General features: G+C 41.9%; 1 protein-coding gene across 3 annotated transcripts in view; it reads left to right on the top strand.

Annotated features, from left to right (window-relative positions):
* The window catches only part of ABCC8 (ATP binding cassette subfamily C member 8), an 848,693-nt gene that overhangs the window by 352,051 nt on the left and 471,369 nt on the right, over nucleotides 1-25,273 (top strand). The window lies entirely within an intron of this gene.

Genomic DNA, 25,273 nt, shown 5'->3' with positions numbered 1-25,273 from the left:
GGTAGCGTGTAACGTGGCCTTTTCGGTGTATCATTCAGACTCGTGGCCCTTCATCGCTTCACAGACCAGGCAACAGGAGGGTTGATGTAGAGACATCCTGCTCGGTAAAGGAATACACATCTGCCAACGCGTTCTGAGATGGCGTCAAAGCAATTCTGGAAGCAGCTCACGCTGATCATTAGAGTGAGTGGAAAGGAAAGAGAAGGACAGAGATAAGGACAATTGTGTGTGGTCTGCACGTAGCGCTATAGTCCCCTATTTCATGTTCAAAAATAGAAAAATAAATAAAACAATAAACAGAAATAACCTCACATCACTAGAGTACATAGTGAGAGGGCTCCTGCACTAAATCAAAAAGCAGACGTGGGAAAAATGAAGCAAATGGTTTGCAATAGCTCACACTCAAACTATAGTAGACCTCTGCTAGTCAATAAGAGTGGTTATAGATGGGCCTTTACTGTAATTTGCAATATCCATGGAAATCACACAAAATCAGTCAAAGGAGCATAAAAAGTGTGAGAGGGCCCCGGCACTAAAAGCAGTAGTTCTAGTATTTTGTTTGACTACTTGAGGGTAAACCTTACATAAAAAATGTGATTAAGGTACCACAGGAGAATGGTGTGAGCAGAAAACATTTCACAGCTAGACATTTTCTGCCTGAATCAGTGTTTTGTTTGGAAAAGTCATGCAAAATATTTTGTTGTATGAAATGGCAAACATTTCACACATTGAACATCCTTCAGATGCATGCCCACGCTGTGGAACTAATGCATGGCCCTCGCTGGAAACCATATTTATAATTCTTAGTTTGCAGACTATTTTGCACTGCAAGGCAAACGCCTCAATGGAGCCCATTGCTTGTACTGATCTAGCAAAAGTAACTGAATGGGTAATGTTATATCATGCCACGTTACAAGGTGTTTCTCTGAATCCACTAATTGATCCTTCTTTTCGCCTAACTATCAGTCGATGGAGATATAGTTCACATATTACTGGATGGGGTTCATTGCAGCCAAATTCTCTGAGGCATGAAGGGAAACTCCCAAGGGACACGGACCTCATGCCTTATGTAATAGCTACCACTGATTTTGCATTCATTCACTAGTTTTGTTTTGAGAAGCCTTCCAATGGTCTTGACCATCACGGTTTGAAATAAAGACACATTTGAAAGAGGTTATTGATTTAAATGGGACCAGCTTCTAATTCCTTTATCTGCAAGCCATAGATACATCTATTTATGTATGCCTGTAAGGGGAGTGTAGTACTATTCAACATATGTTTTGTAATTGATTTTTCCTCTCCAGATTAGACTGCAGATTGATAGTAGTATCTTAGAAATTTCCTTGAACTATACCAGTTGCCTGAGGTGTGTTTGGAGGCTGAATCTGGACCTGAACAGATGGTTAAGTTACAGGAACAGGGTCGATTGTGAATCAAGTAAATCGAGAACTTCGAATTGTCTCATAGTGTAGTTGGTGCAGATGCATTTGTATACCTGCAAAATAGACATTTAGGGTTCAGGTCATTGGTATCTGTCTGCCTACTTTGCATTTGTGAACTCCTCAAACAGACTTAGAAGTGACACCGAGCTTCGTGCACTTAGGTCATATTTATGCTTGTCTTACCTCTGAAGCATTCATATATGTATATTGATTATATTATGCACCTCAGTTACTGATTGACAAAAGCATAAACGGATCCTTATACTCATGGCCAGGTGTCTCCAAGCAGTCGATCTTGAGCTAACAGTAACTTCCAGACACCTTAAGAGTAGCTCACAGCCTTGAGTCTATTTTAAATAAGCACAATGTCAAGGTTTCCTTCTACAGTTGAGGGAAGGCTGTATGTATTTTGCATTAGTATCATCAGGCTGCAGATAGCAGGCCCTGATAATGAACAGTGCTCAGTCATACTTAAAAGCCAGCCTGGGGCACAGAGATGAACAACTGAAGCTCTGAGTTATTTAACTCTTATAAACCCTTATCAACTCAATATTCCAACGGTGAACACGATTATGTTTCTGAATGCTTTTAAATGGGAGAAAATTAAAATTAAAAGTGACCTTAGTGATTAAGTTAACCCTTCATTTTAATTTTGTTTCATTTCAAAATATCACATTTACAAACAACATGCCTCTTTCTCCCAGTGGGCAGTAGACACTATGCCATAAGTATAACTGAAAAATACAGCTTTTTCTTTTTAAATGAGAGAAATTTAAAGTGCAGAATTTTTTTCCATATTCTGAACATTTTTGCAGAACTTTTTTCTGCACTTTAAATTTCCCCATTTGGGAAAAAAGGATTGTCTGTTTGTTTAATGCATGTAATGGTGCCACATATAGTGAAAGGTATGTCCTGTGCTGCAAGTACTTATGACACAGGCTCTCAGTCACCATTGCAAATATATCCCATTCATACGCACACATGTTCATACATCCCCAAAGACCACCCTATCATTGACACACATGGCAACCCTAAGCCTTAGTGCCCCTAAACAAAGTAATATGTTCCAAACATAGTATCCAGCTCTTTGGACATTAGGCCTAAAGTAAATTAAGCCAGGTGTGAGGGTGTCTGGTAACAATGTGTGAATTGTTTAGCCTTCACTAGCTCACAGTGATTTCACTATAGAAAAGGTTGGAGACCGTAAGCCCTCGTTTAAATTAGTTATTTATCTCTGCTTGGCAGGTAAAGTTGAGAATGTGCCATGACAGTTAAAACTTTCAAAAGCAAACCAAGGACTCATGTTATTCTTGTTTGGCTATTCTCTAGCCCGAACTGAGCTCAAGATCTATTGTGATGTAGGTTTTTGGGTGTAAGGAAATAACAACTCATAAAGCAATACAGTTAAAACAGTAAGGAATGTTAGGACTAAATAAAGTTAATGAAAAGGAAAATTAGATAGCCTAACTACTACAACAATATTGTGAGACAAAAATAAAGGCATAATGCTTAAATATATTTTAAAACATTTCAAATAAAGATAGTTAAAGCAAACATTAATGCGAAAGTGTTGAGTTAGTTCACGGGCAATGGCTGATATTTACAAAAATGTCCAAATGCTGCAATGGTTCCTTTTTGGCAGGATGAGCTAAACTTTAGTATATCTAGTCTGTGCACACAGTCACATGAAACTTGGAAATTTCCCTTATTGAATAGTGTTACTTTAAAGCTTATGCTTTTCTGGAGAAGAGCCTTTTAAAGATTCGTTGAATGAAGTCTTTGTGAAATTAGATGTCTTGTTTGGGTCACATGGTGAAGAAGATTGTAGACGAGCAAAGGTGGAAGATGGTTTAGTTTAGGAACCACTAGATACCCTGGATACTTTCATCTGGTGACCTCTTTATAGAGCTTCCAGAGACTTTCCCTTATTAGGGGGCATGGGGGTTAGGGTCATACTAAACATGTTTCCAAAGTATTAGATCAACCTTGATGAAGCTTGCGCTGACGACTATTGTGGAGCTGAAAATGCCTCCGAGTAAGATGAAGTGTTCACAGAAGTCAAGTAAGTTGTGTCTTTCTTAGATTAGTGTTGGTACTACATCGGGCGTCTGAAGGGATTCAGAAAGAGCTTCACCTTTTTAGGACACTGGAATATGCTTAACAGTGCTCGCAAGAATCCTTCACTTGATGTTTTCAGATTTTGTTTACCTCAAATCAGGCATGAACCTTCACACTGGAGAACCTTCTGAGTATGCCCTAGCAACAGTTCTCATTTCTCCTGTATAGAATCAGCACAAGCATGTATTGGAAGAATATCAGCTCAAGGGCTGTCAACTACGTATCTCTTAGTCTCTTTATCATTGGTCCTTCCTGGACGCCACATCTGCCAGAACGTCCTGCTTCTTGGCATTTGCACGTTTAGCTTGCAGGAAACTATCATCAGAGTAAACTGACATCCCAATGTGTAGGCCATCATCTGGCCTCCCAGGTTTGGTATTTTACGTTCATTCAATAGAAAATAGCTCTTTTCTGCATCTAAGGACAGGTGGACAGAATTTATATTTTTGATTCAGAACTGCCACTGCAAGGATTTTGGGATCTGTGCATCTTTCTATAAGGACAATCCAAACCCTCTTGGTGTACTTTTAAACATAACAAGGCAAAAATCCTAATACCTTTATACAATGGCATATACTTCACTGTACAACATTGTTACGTGTTGAACTTCTCTGAAATGGTTTGCAGCAAGTCCATTTGCACAGCCTTCTTCACATTCACTTCTCAGATGGCAGAAGTCTGCACTTGCCAGTATGAGTTCTCTGACTGCCTCTCTTCCTCTTTCTTTCTCTCACACACTTTCTTTACGCATATTTCTCTCTCTCTCTCTCTCTCACACACACACACCCTTTTTCCTCTCTTGCATTCATTCTAGAGAAAGCAGTGGACTTGCAGAGTTGTATTGTACCCAAGAAGCAGTTATCCTATCAGTAGACAGAAGTGTGGAATATGTGGGCCCCATCCTGTGTTTAGGTCAGTTACTTGGTGATAGTAATGTGGGTATATGATCTGTTTTAAACCTTCCCAAGATTAAGTAGCTAGGCCGCTGCAACATTTTATCATAGTTAGAAAATCGATTGTTAATTTGGGAGCGGGTTGACCATTCCAACTTTAACAAAATAATAATCTTGTTAGTTTTAAGCACAGTTCACTGGGACAACTCTGCTATCCATGGCACACAGAGCAGGCTCTTCCACAGAGAAAGGAGTGGCTTAGTCAAATATTTCAAACAATAGCAAAGTCAAGAAAATAACACAATTACATGTCCAATATAATTTAGAAAAATGAAATAAACCCAGAAGCACAAAATGTGTAACAAGTGATGAAAGGAACAGGAAATAAAAATGATTGAAGAAAATATCAGAAAATGGCTGTGGCAAAAGCTGGAGTGAAAAATACACTGTTTGTCTATGTTAATTGCCCTAAATGGGTGGCCCTCATATGCTCCTTCTGCACCCATACTGAAAATGTTACCAGCAAAGTCTTCTGCTTCATAGAGGCCGGGTTGTAGGTAAGCTTCATGGTTAGTCACCTTCCTTGCTGATACATTACAATATTTTGAAGCTTCCTGGTGCCGTGCTTGGGATTCCAGTTATTGTTCCAATGGTGAGGAAGTCATCTCTACTTCTTACTACAACCAAGAATCCCAATTTCTTGAAAATGCTGGTAAGATTTCTCCTTCTCACTCCCACAGCTCCCAGGCTTCCAGGGAAGGCTCCTAGGGCCAGATGTAGGAACATTCTGAATTGCGACCTGCAATTCGCAATGTTGGATGGTGTCCCTGACACCATCTGCGAATCGCAAGGGGGTCGCAAAGGCCCACCTCATGAATATTCATGAGATGGGTCGCAATTCGCGACCCCCTTGTGAATGGCAGCCCTAACAGGACAGCAGACCACCATGTCTGTGACTGCTTTTTAATAAAGCAGTTTTTTTGTTTTTTTGTAATGCAGCTCGTTTTCCTTAAAGGAAAACGAGATGCATTACAAAAACGAAAAATGAAACGTTTTCGTTTCATTTTTTCAGCGCAGGCAGTGGTCCTTAGGACCACTGCGTGCTCTGAAAAAATGTGTGCAGTGCCATTCACAACGGGGAAGGGGTCCCTTGGGGACCCCTTCCCTTTTGCGAATGGGTTGGCACCCATTTCAAAAGGGTGCAAACTGCAATTGGTTTGCGACCGCGTTCGCGGTCACAAAGCAATCCTGCATTGCACTGCGACTCGCAATTAGGAAGGGAACATCCCTTCCTAATTGCGACTCGCAAACCTGTTTTTCGATTCGGTAACCAGGTTACCGAATAGCAAAACGAGGTTTGTGCATTGCAAAGTGCATTTTGCACTTCGCAAACAGCAAAATTTGCTGTTTGCGACGTGCAAACTGCTTTGTACATCTGGCCCCTAGTGCCTAGGTTCTACTCTAGCCACTGCTCCTCAGTTTCTTGTGACGATCACTCCTGTCAAGGCAGCTCTGTTTCCCACAAAGGATTTCCTTCTTTTTAATCTGTTTATGTCTCTGAAGCCTTCAACATGAGGGCAGCCTCAGGAAGCATGAAAAGTCCCTGGGTGCATGTGACGTGCAGGAGTCCTCTACATTTCTTATCCAGCAAGTCAGTCAAGATTTGTCTTTCTTCAGATGTTTCCTTCCAGGTCCAGGGATGTCTTTAGACGATTTGGTATCATTTTTATCGAGTGAAGCAGCAAGTGACTCAAGATTTCTATAGACACCCCTACCACTGCAGAATTATCACCAAATCTCAACCCTCTTTTTGATCGCTGCCTGCCCTAGTTGACTGTAAACCTTCTAAAATAGAAATTTTCATAAGGCAGACTCCCCTTAGTCCGATGCCTGATCTAACTCTGTGGAAATTAGTACCTACCTCTTTCCCTGACATGAGGACAGCTTTCCCTCATGCTGTGGTGAGAAATGGCTGTCTGATAGAATATCGGAAAAAAAGGTATTGATGGACAGAATGTCATGTCAAAAATATTGAGGTCCAAACTATTGTGAAGGCAAGTGCAAATAGGTAAATATAGATGTAATATTCTTAACTCCACATCTACATTCCTTGAAGATATCTATATATACGGTCAAGGTACATATATGTGGAGTTAAGTATAGTAAACCCTTGCTTTCCCATAGAAATTTACTCACACTAATTTTGGCCTTGTTATTTTTCTGAATAAAAAGATGCCTGTCTTCTAGTGTGAAAAGGTGAAGTACATTGATTTATTTTATATATTTCTGACTTTTTATGGTATTAGTGTATTTGTATAGGTGACAGAAAAGTGTTTGGTTTTGTAAAAATTTGAAGGTTATAAATGCTTGTATATTTATTTTTTAAGTATGTACATTACAATTTGTAACTGTCAATCTGAATATTTGTCTTTTGAATACTTTATTTATTCAGATTAGTATTTTAAAGCTGTAGTTTAAAGTTGTTTTAATATTTTATAAAAATATATATTAATATATTATTAGTGGTAAAAAGCGTTAATGTTTAGTGTGTTGCTTTTAAATTAGGAATGTTGGGTTAGGGATTGTTACATTCTTAGGCCATCATTACGAGGCTGGCGGTCTTGGAAACGCCAGCCCCATGGTGACAGTTGGACTGACGCACTCGAGTTGGTCCGACCGCCACATTATGACCCTGGCAGTCGGATCACCAGGGGACTGCCCCAACTGCCGAAAACAAGGTTCCTGATGGACTGACGACAGGCAGACTTGTGGTCAGCCACGGCAGTGCTGTGCTGATCACGACTCCTGTTTCCACCAGCCTTTCCATGGTGGAGACCCTGCCATAGAAAGGCTGGCAGAAACACAGTGCGGGGCCATAGGCAGTGCAGGGCTTCCCTGCTCAACATCCTTGGAATACACATTGTTTCCCACAGCAGACAGAGTGTATTCTAAGGACCTCTGTGCAACAGCATTGGCCTTGGTTCCATGAGGAGCTGAGGTTAATGCCTCAATATGCTTTCCACTGGGCTGACTAGCGGAATCCTCAGTTTTCTGAGGTTTCATCCTGTCAGCGTGGTGGAAACCTCCTAATTGGCCTGAGGGAGAGACTGCGATGGTCTCCTCTCCACTGGGTTGGAGGGCCGACAGTCATCCCTCCAGCTTCGTAATGAGGCCCTTAGTGCCTGGTAGTTCTATTCTTCTTTAAGCATTACTAGGAATTGGTTGAGTGTAGGGTTGTTTCTTCCAAGTCTTCCTTGGAAGGAATTCTGCCACCCTTCTACGGTGTTGTTTGTCTTTGCTCCTCGAGTCATGGTGCTGTTGGAGATATTCCACCGTGGATTATGATATTTGGGATGGCATCTGTGGCCTGGTCGATGCAGGTGACCATCCCAAGTATCTGCAAAATAAATCATTAGTGGTGCTATTTTTGTTTTATGCTTTTGGTAATAGGGGTATTGAATAAGCATGTGATAATGTTTAGCGACTTCCATTACAGGGAGGTATGCTAAACATTTCATTTTTTTGTGTGTAAGTTCTGTATTCTGTCCTAAGCATCAATTTTTTGAGGTGCCTCCATATGCTCTGGTGGAAGTTATAGTAGCATCTTTGAATTGCAGTGTGTGTGTGTGTGTGTGTGTGTGTGTGTAGATATTAGGTATGATGAAATCATGGCCTGTTCAAAGTCTATGAAGATTTTTCGAAGGTTACAATTGTTATTGTTAGCTTGCTTTTTTATATGTGTCTACAATTCATTTCAAGTTCCACTTTGCATGATAGATGATAAAGGATATACTAATGGGAAGTTTGTATTTTGATATTGACCATGTATTGTGTATATTTTAACATCGGAGAGGTCGACTTAAAAGTACCAGCCATCACCCATATATTAGATTGTGTTAAGTTTAGTAAATTGTTTTTAGTAGCACAAATAATTTTATTGTTAATGTGGTTATTATTTAATACCATTGTTTCTTCTGTATGTGTAATTAGAAAGTATTGGCAAATGAGTAGGTCTTCATGTTTCTTTGGTGTTTCCATTACTGTTCTGCGTTTTTCTGGTAATTATTCTTCATAGGCTTAACATGGCAGGGAGTTGGCTTACGTGCATATTCAGGACAATTTAACATAATATTTTTTCTTGGTGATGCTCTCCTTAATATAAGTATAATCTCTAAAACTTACTAAGGCTTACTAAAAGTTTCCCTTTTTGGGTTTTAATGTATTGTGTTGTTTTGGACATTTTATTTGTGGGTTTTAGAATACACATAATATATAATATTTATGTACATTTATAATATGTTGATAGAGTGTTGGTGGTGATTTGCACCCTGTCCAAGAAGAGACCCTCACTCTAGTCAGGGTAAGATAGTCACAGAGCTAAGATAACGATAACCCCTGCTCACCCTCTTGGTAGCTTGGCAAGAGCAGTCTGGCTTACCGCAGAGGCAATGTGTAAATGATATGCTCACACACACACAAACACAGTAACATAGTGAAAACACCACAAAGGTACTCTACACCAGTTTTGCAAAATAGCCAATATTTATCTGAGTAAGACAAGACCAAAATGACCAAACTCCAACATACACAAGGCAAGAAATCACTTTTTAAAAGATTAAGGGGCTCATTCTGCGGAAACCGTCGAAAGACCGCACCGCGGTCAATAGACCGCGGGGGTCATTTTGACTTTCCCGCTGGGCCGGCGGGCGATCGCCAGAAGATCGCCCGCCGGCCCAGCGGGAAAGCCCCTGCAACGAGGAAGCCGGCTCCGAATGGAGCCGGCGGAGTTGCAGGGGTGCGACGGGTGCAGTAGGGTGCATAGCAGACAGTGAAAATCTTTGTGGGGCCCTGTTAGGGGGCCCCACGACACCCGTTCCCGCCATCCTGTTCCTGGCGGGTTTTACCACCAGGAACAGGAAGGCGGGAAGGGGGTCGGAATCCGCATGGCGGCGCTGCAAGCAGCGCCGCCATGGAGGATTCTCTGGCCCAGGGGAAATCCGGCGGGAAACCGCCGGATCCCCTTTTCTGACCGCGGCTTTACCGCCGGGGTCAGAATGGGCACTGAAGCACCGCCAGCCTGTTGGCGGTGCTTCCGTTGCCCGTGGCCCTGGCGGTTTAGGACCGCCAGGGTCAGAATGAGGGCCTAAATGATTTGTAATCCATAGGAATCAATGGCTGTATCTTTTTAGCACAAAGTACCTAGGATTCATTAAAAAAAAAGACGATGTAGGCCACAGGAGAGGTGAGGGGCTGAAAAAGCAAATTGATGTGTCAGATCCTTACTGTGCAGGGTAGGTCATGCGTTGATTCTTCCCTCACAGGGGAGGCGATGTGTTAGTTCCTTACTGGCAGGGGAGGTGATGTGTGGAATCTTTCCTCGCGGGAAAGGCGATGTGTTGATTTCTGGACACATGGCATTGGTTCCTTACTGCATTGCGGGGTTGAAGCAAAATTGACACCGAAGGATGATGCATTGAAAATCCAGACGGCCTGTGTTGATGTAGACCTGGTGAAGGAGGCGCTGCATTGATTTTACAACCGTGAGACCGGTGCTGCGTCGATTTTCCAGCTGCAGGTCAGCTGCTGCATTGACCTTTAGCTGTGCCGCATCGGTGTGGATTTTCACCTTCAGGTCACCAGCTTACACTTGCAAGGGCCCAGGGACTGGAGCTTTCACCACTTGGCATGTCAGGATTCTCAGCAGCAGAGGGTATTCACTGGCAGAGGAAGACTTTGATGTCCCTGAGACTTCTTAACAGGAGGCAAGCTCAGTTCAACACTTTTGAGAACCTTGGAAAGCAGGATGTAGAAAGCAAAGTCCAGTCCTTTCACTCCCAGGACAAAGTAGCAAGCAGCAGGCAAGCACAACAAAGCAACAGGCAGAGTGGCAGTCCTCCTCTCCTACAGCATCCAGGTCTTCTTTCTGGCAGAATGTCTAAGTTCAGAAGTGTTCTAACTATGTCTTTGAATTAGGCAAACTTCAAAGAGAAGTCTTTGTAGTGCACAAGACCCTGCCTTTTCCTGCCCTGGCTCCAGACACACTCCAGGGGGCCAGAGACTACTTGTGTAAGAACAGGCACAGACCTATTCAGGTGCAGGTGTTGGCTCCTCCCACCACTCTAGATCATGAAGATCCATCAGCTTGGTGATGGACCATGAGGATATGCAGGGCACACCTCAGCTCCTATTGTGTGACTGTCTAGAGTGAATGCACAACCAGCCCAGCTGACACCCTGACCCAGACGTGTATTCCACAGAGAGGCAGAGACACAGAATGGTTATGCAAGAAAATGCCCACCGTCTGAAAGTGGCATTTTCAAACTCACAGCTCAAAAATAAACTTCACCAAAACGTGATTTTAAATTGTGAGCCAACATCCTTATCTGCTCCCAATAGGAAATTACATTTAAAAGATATTTCAAGTAAATCCCCATGTTACCATATGGGAGAGATAGGTCTTGCAATAGTGAAAACTGAATTTAGCAGTATTTCACTATCAGGACATGTAAAACACATCAACACATATCCTACATATTAGATACATTTCACTCTGCCCATGGGGCTGCTTGGTCCTACTTTAGGGGTGACTTCCATGTGGTAAAATGTAAGGTTTGGGCCTGGCAAGGTGGTGCACTTGTCAGGTCGAATTGGCAGTTGAAAACTGCACTCCCAGGCACTGCAATGGAAGGTCTGAGACATGTTTAGAGGACTACTCATGTGGGTGGCACAATCAGTGCTTCAGGCCTATTAGTAGCATTTGATTTACAGGCCCTGGGTGCACATATTGCACTTTACTAGGGATATACCAGTAAATCAGATATGACAGTCATGGATAGACCAATCACCAATACAAATTAGACAGGAAGCATTTGCACTCTAGCACTAGTCAGCAGTGGTAAAGTGCCCAGAGATTTAAAGCCAGCAAAAACGAAATTCAGGACAGGATCAAAAACAGGAGGTCAGAAGCAAAAATACAGGGGAAACCACCCCAGAGCTGACAGTTCTAACATATGTACAATGTTATTTATTTTAACATTTATACATTGTAGGTGCACATTTTTACTTCTCTTTTGGATGTTGTATTTACTTCATTTTCTTTGAAGAATTTTTTTTGGGGACATTGTGTTTTTTAGGCACAGATTTTGGTTATTGCAGTCTTTTGCTTTTGTTGGTTTGTTTTTAGTTCAATCTTTAATTCTAGAGTTTGTTAGTTTTAGATAATTTTTTGTTATAACTGAACATTAGTTTTACTTTAAATGTTAGTTTTTTGTCTTAGTTACAATATTTACTTTCAATATGGACTTTTTAGTGTTTTGGGTATTTTGGTGTCCGTATGTTTATTTTCAGTTCCTTTTAGCTTTCTTTTATTCATTTAGTAGATGCAACTGTATGTTGGATAAGCGAATATGTAAAATAGTTTTATTAGTTTGGTATCTTAAACTAGTTTTAGATTTTTATTATTTTTAGCTATTTTTTTGTCAAACTTTGTAGTATTTCCTGGTTCTTTTAAGTAGTGAAATGTTCATTTGAAGACTTGCAATCTGGCAGAGTGGAACTGTCCTGGTGTTATTTTTTAGTCAGGAAATATTTTTTGTACAATTTTTCAGAAGTCTGTATACTGTTCTATAATTGATAATTGGGAAAGCATCTGTATTTGCTAACTTTTTAAGTTTAATTTATAAGCTTGTTTGGAGAATAGTTGGAATTTGTTTTTGATCTTTTATGCTAGACATTAATTAGTGTTCTTGTCATACATTTGATGTACATTCATTTTATTGTGAATTATATACACATTACACACAAACACACACACACATATTTATATAATATAGTATAATTTGTTTAATTTTTCTTGTGTTGAATATTTTGGTTTTCAGCATTCTTATTTTTTCTTGTTATTTTTTCTTAGTATTAGGCAGGGGAACAGAGTCACTGATGTTGTCAGAATGTTATGGGATATGGTGGAGAGTATACCATGGAAAACATTTTAAAGCCCTTGTCACCTTTCATGAAATGACATGGCTTTAAAGATAGCCCATCCAGACAGTAGCAATTCGTACAAAATGCCAATAACCTAGTATCAACAATATTTGATATTTCTTTATTTTTGTTTTCGATATTTTTGTATTTTAGATATTTTTTTAATGATATTTTGATTAGTAATATTGTTATCATGATTTTTTTGTTAAAATGTGTTTGTCGACTTTTGGGTATTTCAATATTATTTTTTCTCAATATAGTTTTATACAACCAACTAATTAGTGGGCTGGCTCAGATTGTGGGCCTGTTGTGAAGACAGGGACAGCGTTTTCTGCTGCCATCATGATGAGATTTAAGGTCATCAGGGCTTAGGAGCCTTGGCTGATTGTGTGGTGTGACTTGATGTCCTGTGTGAACCGGCAGTCACAGGTCAATCCCTTCAATGCACACCTTATACAATGGCTCACACTACCATAACATAACATCCCACAATCCTGCCCTGCCCGCTTATTTCATTATGTTATTGCATTGTGTACTTCAATAAAGTATACATCAGGAAAGAGAAGACAGAGCCGCCTTCACCTGTACCTCACCCCTAGAGCGTCCTATCTGCATGCTTTCCATAGGCTGTCCTGCACATTCACCACTGCCCAATCCTGCCCCTGCTAGTGCTGCATTGGTCAATACAAGCAGCATTAGCAAGCATTAGTTCAGTCCCTTTACTTTTTGCTTTTACCTCTTTATTTGTAAAAATTCCCTGAAATACATCAACTATGCAATGGTTACATCTGTGTCTCTCAACTGTTCTGATTTAGAAGGTATAACTGATACTGAGAGAGCTTCCCATTTTCCTGCACATTCCAACGGATTTAGAATCTGTCACTAAATATATGTTTTTTTTCAGAACTTTCTATTTTACAAATTATGTGCTGCCCATATGTTTCTATTTTATATCAAGATAAACAGTCTGTGTTTATCATTTTATTTCATCATGGTTGTTATCTATAGCTCAAGGCCACCCTGAACTCACTTGTAAGATCTTCGGGTGTAAGTGGTGTTAGGGATGTTAGAGTCAGGTTAGGAAAATGGAAAATGGATCCATGTGACAAAATTTATGCTTTTAAATAGTCTTGTGGCTGTGGGTTTTCAGACTTTTCTTGAACTTTACAAAGTTATTTCCATGTCTCATTCAAGGTAGTATAACATTTAAAAGGATTCAACCTTGTCTGTAGAGGTTTTTCCTGCAGCCGATCTCTAATTAGCCAAGTGACTGGCGAAGAGGTTCAGAAAAGGCACATCACACTCTTAGACAGCAATTCACAAGTAATGGGCAATAGGGACTTGTGAGGGGTTTGTTGGGTGCATGATGTTTATCTGCATTGCATTTAGGCAAAACATTTTATAGTATAAAAAGTGTTGGTTGTGAGATAAACAGTCATTAGTTCCCTAATTGTTCTGTAGTTCAAGCTGCAGCTGAGTTGCATCGGCTGATGCATCCTGCAGCTTAGCTGATGATTGGAAATGCAGTAAATTTTGCAAGAGACTGGGAATACCTTCACAACTTCATTACTACTTCCCTTTCATGCACGCTCGGCAGCTATGCAGGTAAGAACATTCTGGACAGTGCCTGTAAACATTCAGGACAAAGGCTCAAAATTCAAGATACAAATTCAAGATAAAAGGTTAATTTTACAGACATATCTGACGAGGGTAAGCAATAATATGAAAGAAAATAAATTGAAGGCAGACAAAAGTATGAGTCAAAATAGGTTAGTGAGAAGGAAAAGGAAGAAACAGATTTACAGAGGGATGAAAACAGTTGCTTAGACGACCTGGTTTGAACTAATAGAGACGTCCCATTGCTATCTGAATTTTGGCTTAGGTCCAGTTATCGCTAAAGCAGCTATCACAGATTGTCAGACAAGATCAGCCTCAGCCTAATGGTGCAGTGAAGGGCTAGCTGTTTTTCATGTGTTACCCTCTTACGGATCACAGTAAATAATCCTCCTTTTGAACTTCAAGAAACACTATTTTGCCAAATTAAGATATCCCCCAATATTTCCACTTCTGGCTTTCTCGTTTATTGGCCTACAACCTATCCTTGAAAATTAAAAACAGTGTGACCACAGCACACAGAAATGTACAGTCCAATCACGTAGTGATGATATGTATCCCTGGTAATACAGTCGAGGATGAGGAGAAAAAAAATGTGAAGATCCCAATGCCTTGAAAATTAAGTGAAATACATCTTGTCTTTTTTTCTCAGATATTCCAACTTCCTTTTCCTGGCAAATTTTACTTTTTGGTGTAAAAAGACTGATAAGTCAGAAACATGCAGTTTAGTTGACACCATCAGCACATTGGGCGTTAGCCAACTAGTCTTGTCTCCACAACATATGGTGTGGGATACCCTAGACCCCTTTATTCTTTGAGAAAAGTTATCACTGCTGCCTCTCCTGTGGCTTTGCCCTGGACTTACCATTTTTTTAAATATTCTTTGATGTATTCTTTAAAAGCAAGGCTCGATTCATGCAGGTATAGCAAGCTGTCACTTTCTTTTCCAATTGAGTTTAACGTGGTCTTGTAAATTGTATTGCTCCCAAAAAAGTCTATTATTGGGCTTATACATGAATGCTAGCATAAGACATTCAATGGCTTGATTACCTCTGCATTAGATTCAACTGTCCATTTTAAATGAAAGTCTTCTCACAAGACAATTCCCACTCTTCCACATTTTACCGGAGGACCTGACTTCAGTCAGCAATGGTGTAATGTACGGAAACAATGTGAAGCGGAAGCTGTGATCCAATCCAAAAGCAGGCATACACATGGGAGCTCAAAACCTATTAAAAAGACTCTGCAGAAAGGCATTCAAAATGCCGATAATTCTGCTAGAGAAATGTTTAGAATCAGAAATACCTTTTTTCTCTTCCCCCATCATTTTCCTCCCCTATTCCTCCCTGTGTGATATTATGTAAATCCGTTTCCACGTATTTCAAGGAGTAAATCCTTCATTATTTACGTTAGATACGGAGGTGTCTTCTACCTTTAGTAGCTCTTATCTACTGATCCACAATACTTTCCTGCGCAGCATACCATCCTGGCACATTTGCATATGGTTAGGAATGGTTCACCTAATGATCCTTGTGCTCCACATATTTTTAGCCTGCCGATATATGTTATAGTCTCGCAGGTCCTTCTCCTGCAATGCATTTTTAACTTTATTGTCATGGCCTGCCCTGTGGAAAGAAGTGCTGATTATACTCCGGCTAAAAAGACTCACAACATATTCTTCATTACTTACCAATTATTGTCCATTTTCTCTTCTGCCTTTTTCCACCAAGATCCTAAAAAATAAGTTAATTACCTACTCTCTGCTTTCATAAAATGAAATAATGGCCTGGATAACTCACATGCTGGTCTCGGCCCTATGCACAGTACTGAGATTACTTTACTTGCTGTCACAGGTTATATTGTTATGAAGCTTGACAGAGAAGGGAGGGCAGCACGAGCTCTTTTATACCTTAGCGTTTCCTTTGATGCTGTCTCCCACTCTACACTCATCAAAGGTTTTGTTCATTTAGTATTCGACATAAAGCCCTGCGTGTCACCCTTCATTCCTAAATAATCTCTCCCAATTGGTTATCTTGTCACAATTGTTTTCTCCTTCTAGCCTCTGGTGTGTGTGTTACTGCAAGGCTCTTTGCTTAGCCCTGCACTTTTTAATATCTGTCATACCTGCCAGGACACACTTGTTTAAGGGCTTGTTTTTCTTTAATGTCCTGTGCAGGCTGTGAACCCTGAATTTTGCCACCACAATATAGATGGAACACGATATTGAGGACAGAATATTGAAATAAAAGATTGACAGATAATATGCCTCGATTTTTGTTAGAAATGAGGTATTTGGTTGGCAATCAGGTTGTCCCTGTTCAAGCAAGGACCCTCACTCTAGTCACCTTAAAGGAGAATCACACTCAGTTAACCCCCGCTCACCCCCTTGATAGCTTGGCACAAGCAGGTAGGCTTAACTTCAGAGAAAATGTGTAAAGTATTTGTACCAGGACACACAGTCATACAGTAAAACTCTGTAAAATGACTCATAACCAGGTTAGGAAAATAGCCAATATGTATCTGGCCAAAACAAGACCAAGACATATACTAGTCAAGTTAGGAATTTTTAAAGATTAAACTTGAAAGCAGCACTTAGAAATACAAAATGCTTCGTTAAGGTGATAACGCGGCGTAGTGACGGAGTCATTCCCAACAATCCGATGCCAATGGCGCCGGGTACGGAGTCACAGAGATCCCCAGGTACAGTAACTTAGCAAAATGTGAAACCAAGCCGGTGAATGAAGTCGGGAATCACGGTGTTGCTGGATCCGAGGTGGCGTTGGTTCCGGTGCTGCAAGGCGAAGGAGCGGAGGCATCATGAAGAGGCAACGGGTCCTTGCTGTGGAGAGGTGGAGGTGAGGTGGCGTCAGTGCGAAGCGTTAAATCTGCACACTTTGGGCGGGGTCGCTATCCGGCGGTCACGACGTGATGCAGTGACTTCCACAGAGTCACAGACTTTGGCAGGGCTGCAGCGAGGTCGGGCCTGTGAAGGTCATCACACTCCAGCGAGGACCACGGAGTCAGTTGCAGGCAGTGTCACAGGATTCGGCAACGCCATCGGTCTGGAATCGTCCGAAGTCGGTTTTCTTGGATTTTCACCAGTTTCTCCTTTCAAGGGGCCAGGTATTGGATAGGGCACCACTTGTCAGGGCAGCAGTCTAAGCAGGGAGCCCAGGTGCTGGCAGGGGAAGTCTTTGATGGCCCTGAAATGTCAGAACAGGCGGCAAGCTCAGTCCAAGCCCTTGGAGATTCTTCTCAAGCAGGAATATACCACAAAGGACAGTCTTTGCAGGATAGCCCAGCAAAGCACAGTCACAGGCAGGGGCAGCACTTCTCAGCTCTTCATCTCTTCTCCTTGGCAGAGGTTCCTCTTGATTCCAGAAGTGGTCTCATTTCCAGGGGTTTTGGGTGCTCTTCTTAGACCCCTTTCTGCCTTTGAAGTTGGTCTACTTCAAAGGAAAGTCTATTTCATTTGTGAGATCCTGCCTTGGCCAGGCTTAGCCCCAAAGACACACCAGGTGGTTGGAGACTACATTGTGTGAGGCAGGCACAGCCCTTTCTGGTGTGAGTGACCACTCCTCCCTCCCAGCACAGATGGCTTATCAGGATATGAAGGATACACCCCAGCTCCCTTTGTGTCACTGTCTAGAGAGAGGTGCTAACAGCCCAACTGTCAAACTGACCCAGACAGGGACTCCACAAACAGGCAGAGTCGCAGAATGGTTTAAGGAAGAAAATGCCTACTTTCTAAAAGTGGCATTTTCAAACACACAATCTAAAAACCAAGTTCACTAAAAGGTGTATTTTTAAATTGTGAGCTCAGAGACCCCAAACTCCATATTTCCCTCTGCTCCCAAAGGGTATCTACACTTCAATAATATTTAAAGACAGTCCCCATGTTAACCTATGAGAGAGATAGGCCTTGCAACAGTGAACACCTAATTTGGCAGTATTTCACTGTTGGGACATGTAAAACACATACGTACATGTCCCACCTTTTACATACACTGCACCCTGCCTGTGGGGCTACCTAGAGCCTACCTTAGGGGTACCTTAATGTAAGAAAAGGGAAAGTTTAGGCCTAGCAAGTGGTACACTTGCCAAGCCGAATTGGCAGTTTAAAACTGCACACACAGACACTGCAGGGGCAGGTCTGAGCCATGTTTACGGGGCTACTAAAGTGGGTGTCACAACCAGTGCTGCAGGTCCACTAGTAGCATTTGATTTCCAGGCCCTGGGCACCTCTAGTGCTCTTTACTAGTGACTTAATAGTAAATCAAATATGCCAATCATGGAAAGCCAATTGTACATGTATTATACATAGCAGCACTTGCACTTTAGCACTGGATAGCAGTGGTAAAGTGCCCAGAGTATCACAAGTCCAGCACACATCAACAACCTGGGAAATGGAGGCAAAAAGTTAGTGGAGACCATGCCAATGATGCCAAGTCTAACAACTTTCTATACCTAATTCTGCATATGTGTACTTTTGTGATATATAAGTTATGCAGATGAGGATTTAGGAATAAAAAATCTATTCATCCCTATATTCACTTATCTTTTAATATTTTCCCTCTGTATTCTGTCTTCGATATTTTTGTACCATGATATTCTAGGAGTCTATATTCAGTAGTTCAAACTCTATGCAATTGACACATAGACTGTCATCTCTTTTAAAGATTGTTCTCTGTTTCCACCTGCAACAGACATGCCTGCTTGTCTGCTTTGACCTTACGGATAAGAAATAACTTACTTGAAGTAAATGGAGATAAAACAGAGCTGCTTTTCTCTGGGGCAACCTCCATTACATGGTCCCCATCTTATTGACTGTTTGAGGCCCCATCTTCTAAAGCGTCTGTAAGAACAATAAGGGGTACATTTACAAGCAGCTTGCACCGCCGGTGCATCACTTTTTGTGTCGAACCAGCAGCATAGACTGCAGACCCATATCTTCAAGGCCACACAAAGCCACTTTGCATGGCTTTTCATGGTCTTGTAGATATGGAGTAAGGCAACGCAGCGCAAGTCGGTGCTTTGCCTTACTCTGCATCAAATAGGCAAACTATGGGCGTTTCAGTGGGTGTTCCCATGCAACACCCATGGATTTTGAGTCATTCCTAGATTTACATGGGTTTGTAAACTCAGGGGAGGCGTAACAAGGAGAAATAACTTTAATACTCCTTGTTTTTTCCTCTTCCTGTATGTGCTGTATTCTACAACACATCGAAGGAGGAAAACGCCTCCATTGATTGGTTTTGTGCAGGAAGGTCTCCCTTCCTGCACAAAAGCAATCATTCCTACAATGCAGACACCCTTGCACTGTGGCGCATGGGTGCCTGTGTTGGCGCATGGCAGCCAACTGTGCGCCAGCACAGTGAAAGAGGACAGGAATGCGCCATATCTCATAGATGTGGCACATTCCTGCCCTTTTCTTTTGGAGCAGGGAAACACAGGAAGCCTTTAGCTGTTGCCCTGCATCAAAATATTATAAAACATCCCATAAGAGTGGTCTTGAGTGTCTCTCTTGAAGCGGTCCAACTGATCATCTTATCTTGCATAGAACTTACTTCTCAGTTTGCCCAAAGATGATTACAACATACATACAACTGATTCAGAATATTTCTACGAGGTTCATGCTTAGCCTTAATTCACACAGGTCCTATTTTGTTCACGTCTCAGAGACCTACATTGGTTGCCTGTGAAGTAGCAGCTGAATTTTAAGGCCTTATGCATTGTTCACAGAGCCTGTCATAACTGAGGCTCAGCTCTCATTAAAGAGAGAAGTAAGTGCTAAAAGCCAAAATGGATGGTACGATTTGCTGCAGCATCTGTGTTAACCGTTCCTTGAATTTCCCAACCCTCGACAAGGAGGTAAACCATTCCAAAATGTGGCACCTAAGCTTTATAATACCCTTCCGCTTCATTTTTCATCATAAAATAATTACTTAAAGCTTTGCAAGGGCCTTGAAAGGAGGTTATTTTGTAGTTGCAATGTGATTATGCAGCTTATGCTGGAAGACTCTTTTCAGATAGCTGCTCTGGTATACAAATACTCATCATCATCCTTCATTGTTGAATGGAAAATATTTCACACAATACAGTTTTCCCACTCAAAACACCCACTCATGGCCACCCTTCCAGACAAATGCATCCTGTTCACAAAAGGATATTAGATGGTTATGGCTTGTTTAACCTAGGCACTATTAAAATATTAATCTGCTTGTTACACACAGATAGGGGTGGCTCCTCCGCTATGGTGGAGGAGTGTGTCCCCCACCCACCGCCAGCAGCAGCTGCACACCTTTTACAATAAAAAGATAATAAACTATGTTTATTATTGTTTTATTGAAAAAGGGCCAGGCCATGGGGCATGACAGGGGCGGAGGGGGAGTGCCCAGGACTACCCTCAGTGCACATGTATGTTTGGCCGGCCGTCTCATGCTGCCAAACACACATGCGCACTCTCCAACTCGACACTGTGTTGCTGGGTCGGAGACAGCAAGTATAGGGTCCCGTGTCTGCCTGCCAGCATTCCTCGAAGCACCAATCAGGTAGTTCCAGCCAAACCTAATGCTGTTTTCGTACTGCCAATGTTAGGATTGGCCACAGGGCCGGCTGTGAGCCTGTGCCTGTTGTGAGGACTGAGGAGGGGTGCGGTGAGGAAGGTAAGTTTTTTTTAATTATAATTTTTTTAATATGTCATTTCCCCCCTCCCCGCCACGTGTCGCGCTGACCCACTCCAGCACGAGCCGTGACTGCACATATGACGCAGCTGCTCAACCAACTAGGGTCCTAACATTATTTTAAGAGAACAAGGAAAGTTTGCAATCAGAGCAACACACCGTACAGCCAACCAAACTTGCCCTTGCTCCTAATTTGGCCCCTTATGCCTTCCTTTCTCAGGTATCTTTAGTATTTTAACACAACATAGATATCTACTTCTGTTCCATTGCAGTACCTCAGTTAAGGGAAGAGAGAAAGAAGGAAAGGAAAGGAAAGGAAAGGAAAGGAAAGGAAAGGAAAGGAAAGGAAAGGAAAGGAAAGGAAAGGAAAGGAAAGGAAAGGAAAGGAAAGGAAAGGAAAAGGAAATGAAAGGAAAGGAAAGGAAAGTTGAAAGGATAGGCGAAAGGGAAGGCGAAAGGGAGGGAGGGAAGGAGGAAGGGCAAACGAATGGGAAAAGGGAGAACCAAAGAAAGAACAGAAGAAAGGGAGGGAGAAAGGGAGAAACAAACATGGACAGGGAGAAAGGGAGAAACAAAGAAGAACAGAGGGAGGGAGATATAAAGGAAGACACATAGATGGAAGGGAAATATGTAGAAACAAATGGAGAAAAGGGGGAGGGAGCAAGAGAGAAAGGAAGAAAGAAAGAAGGAAAAGGAAAAATCAGGAGAGAAATGGAGACGGGGAAAAAGGGAGAAGAAACAAAGAGAGAAAAGGAAAAAGGATAAATAAAGAAGAAAAGGGAGGAAGGGAGAGAGAAAGGAAGAAAGAATGCAGAAAAGGGAGAAAGCAGGGGGGAAATGGAGAATGAAAGAAGAAAAGGGAGAAACAAAGAAACAAACAAAAAAGAGAAAGTGTGGCAAAAGAGAAAAAGGAGAGGAAAGAGAGTGGTGAACTAAGAAAGAACCGCTGAGCCATTTTCTGAATCAAGGGAAAAGAGATTATACCTTCCTATGCACCATTGAAATTACGAAAAAATGTCACCCATTACAGGCTCGATTACAGAGAAACAGACATTTGTCTAGCTGAATGGAATGTCCATGCAGATAAGGGACAGTTGGTCACACTGTGTGTACATTAGCCATTTTCTTCCGGCATATGTCAGTTTCCTGGCAGCAAACATTTTTGTGACTCAAACCAGTGACTACCACGTTTTCTTAATCAAAAACAAAATGTAACAATAGAACACCGCATGAAAATAAAGTACTAGCACAACATGGACGCTAAAGTGAGCTAATAATGTAAATGAGTCACGGGCACAAAAGAGTTTTGGAGCTTGAGAGCATGTAATTACAGTTGCTAAAAATATGAGTGCAATTACTGTTTTAATACCCAACCCCTTTAAAACAACGGCAATGTTTTGCGATGTTTTAATGGACCCCTTTTAGATCTCTATTAGCAGAGCTGTTGTTTACAATACATACCATCTACTTAGAGTGAGCTTTCGGTCAGTCCATCGCTCATAACTGTTGTCTATTTCAGATGTCTGCTCTTTATTCTTATCTTTTCTTGTTCTGCCCATGTGTATTTTGAGCTATCAGTGTACTAATTAGATGAATTGTACCATTTCATTGCTGCCTTTAGGGCGCACTTTCTTCCTTTACATAACAGCGCTTCAGGGAAGCGTGTGTGTTTTCATGCTCTGCCCCCTCTACTATCCTGTTTTTTCTCAACACTCCATGGCAGTAGGAGTGCTTCTTCCCCTCCACTGCACACTCTTTCTTTTTACTCCCTATTTCCCTGTTTTAAATGTGTTTTTTTTTTTCACAAGGTCCCGGCTGCTGCATAATGCTACTGGGCCTCTGTGCACTTTGTTTTACTGTTCACTCTCCGTTCCCCTTCTGAACTGCTCACCGGTTCATTTATTTATTCATGTTTACAAGAGGCCGGAAGTTACAAAGACTGTCCCTCGGGAAGAGTTACGAATCTTATCAGATCTAACTTTGAATGACTGACTTTGCCATCCTGCCTCAATGTCCTGCGGGGCACACCGGAAGCAATTTCCCCCCCCCCCCCCTCCTCATGCGGAGTTTGTAATCAAGCCTATTTCTTTACGGGTGGTAATCTCGGGATCCTCAGCTGGAACACAGCAGGAAATCACTCCAAACTATGTCAGCATGATTAGAAACTCTATCAGGGATTTTGATATCATGCTCTTCCAAGAGACCTGGGCCTCTCTTCTGATGGATTTTGATGGCTATGAATATTTGAGAATTCCAGCAATACCAATTTAGCATGGTCCTGCTGTGCGGGATTTGTCTTTAGGGATTAATCTGTCCTTGGAAGTCAGAGCTCAGTTTATTCCCATAGACAGCTGTAACTATAGCTTCTATATCTATCAGATTATTTTTATAACAATTTTTATAACATTGACTTTGTGAACTCGGGAAACTCAAAATTCCCCAGGTGGTTTGCTTTTATTGAAACCACGAAGGGCAGGCTGAACACCCTGGGCCAGGAGCACCACTTGATCCTTGCTGGAGATTTTAACCCCAGACTCGAAGATTGTGTAACTCCATAGTTTAGTGCAGGTTTGCAACCTCGAGTGGGTAACAAAGAATAAAGAGGAGTTGAACTCTGGAGTTTTAAAGCAGCCTGTGGCCTGTTTTTTTAAATAATCTTTATTTGTTTCATAATAAATAACAATACGAAATAATACCCGGGGGGTGCCTGGTTACATCACAATATATTGAATTGCAGAGTTCAATATCCACGCATTCATGTCCGTACTTGCTATCATTAGAAAACTTGCCAATACATTCCTGCGGTAGAAACAACTCCCTTTCCTCCCTCACCCCTAACTTGTGCATTCGTGTAGTCAAATTTGACTGGGTAAAAGTACGGAGAAGCATGTAACTGTCTTGGTGCCTAAGAGGCAGTGCTTAATTTGTGCTTGTTGTTTCCGGTGCTGAGCACCGGCACTTATTTGTGAGGGCCGGGCTATTCTTATGCCTCAAGCATTTGCTGCGAGCAAAAGACACATATGGGAAAGACGGAAGAAGGAAAAACAAAAAAGCGTTATAAAGGGAGAAAGTAGAAAGTTGATGGATGAGCTGAAGGGTCAGGGGTGGCCTTAAATGGATTGAAGACGCCCGCGATGGAGGATTACGCTGCCTCAGTATTCAGTTCAGTTCAGTTCTGAATTCTAATTACTGCAGCCACGTGTTTAAGAGAAGGGATTTGAGCACCGGCACCTCTCTATTTACAAATTAAGCACTGCTAAGAGGGTGACGATGCAGGAGTGTCCAGATCATCATTTAGTCTGCCTGTGGTGGAGTCTACTCAGTGTGCTGTGGGTGGATAATTTAGGTTGTTAAGTAAAGTTGTCCATAGCTGCAGATTCTCCTTCATACTTCTTCTGCGACAGCCCATTCATTTACATCTTTTAGCTATACCTTATGATTGGGGGACGTCGATGACAACCAGTGTATAGCTATGCAGTGTTTCACCAGCGTTAAGTACAACAGAATAAACTTTCTATTTAGCTTTTTAGTGGCTGGAGTGGTTATAAGGCCTAGTATAATTTGTTGTATTGTTGGTTGTAACCTCCAGCTGGAAGCTCTGTTAATCTCATCAAGTACCTGCTCCCAGTATTATGATAATTCTAGACAATTCCATTCCATATGGACAATATCTGCATTTGGGGTATGACACCGTGGGCAGTCGTCTAGGCGTGTAGGATATATGGCATGAAGAATCCGAGGAGGGAGGTGCAGAAAATTTTATTGTGTGAGTTTAAAATGGGGATTAGAGCTGACCAGATGCACCCCCATATGAATATGTTCCCAATCACGGTCTGAGATAGGTTCCGGTACCACATCGTCCAATCGCTTCTGTATTTGCAACCGCATCCACGTTAAGTCCTCACGCAACACACGATCTACATGTGAGACAAGGTGTCTGCCCCCTGCCATCATATGGAGCATAGCCAATGTTGTCGAGCACGGCAGAGCTTCCAGAACAAAGGGCGAGATCTGTCTCACTGTTGCAGAGATCTTATTGTATTGCAGGAATTGCCCCGGCCAAAGGTGGAAGGTACCGAACGCCTCCACCATTGAAATGAACTGTCCCCCTGGGTAAAAATCACCAAGAGTGGTGTAGCCTCCATCCTTCCAACACTGGACCTACATGGAATCCATTATCTTACAGAATGGCTGCAATGCCCAAAGGGGCATGTCAGGGGTATAAGGGGCCCAACAGATAATCCTTTTCACAGCATTTTCCCATACACTTGCCTCCTGTCGTATTAAATATGGGGTACCTTGGGAGACCCTGTAGCCGCACTTCAGTAAAGCTGGTAGTTTCTCTTCCAAATGTGAACCCCTTAGCAGGGTTTTCTCGTAGGAGATCCCTGGGTCTAGCCACACTACATTGTGTTGGAGATATGCAGCCATATAATAAAGCTCAATATTAAAGACTACTAGACCCCTTCGTTCCCATGTCTGTTGCAGTATGGACAGGCTAATGCGTTTCTGTTTATCTGCCCACAAGAGATCTATGATGATA

The sequence above is a fragment of the Pleurodeles waltl genome, chromosome 3_1, assembly GCF_031143425.1.
Source record: "Pleurodeles waltl isolate 20211129_DDA chromosome 3_1, aPleWal1.hap1.20221129, whole genome shotgun sequence".
Classification (NCBI taxonomy): domain Eukaryota; kingdom Metazoa; phylum Chordata; class Amphibia; order Caudata; family Salamandridae; genus Pleurodeles; species Pleurodeles waltl.
This window is presented reverse-complemented; position numbering and strand designations above follow the sequence as displayed.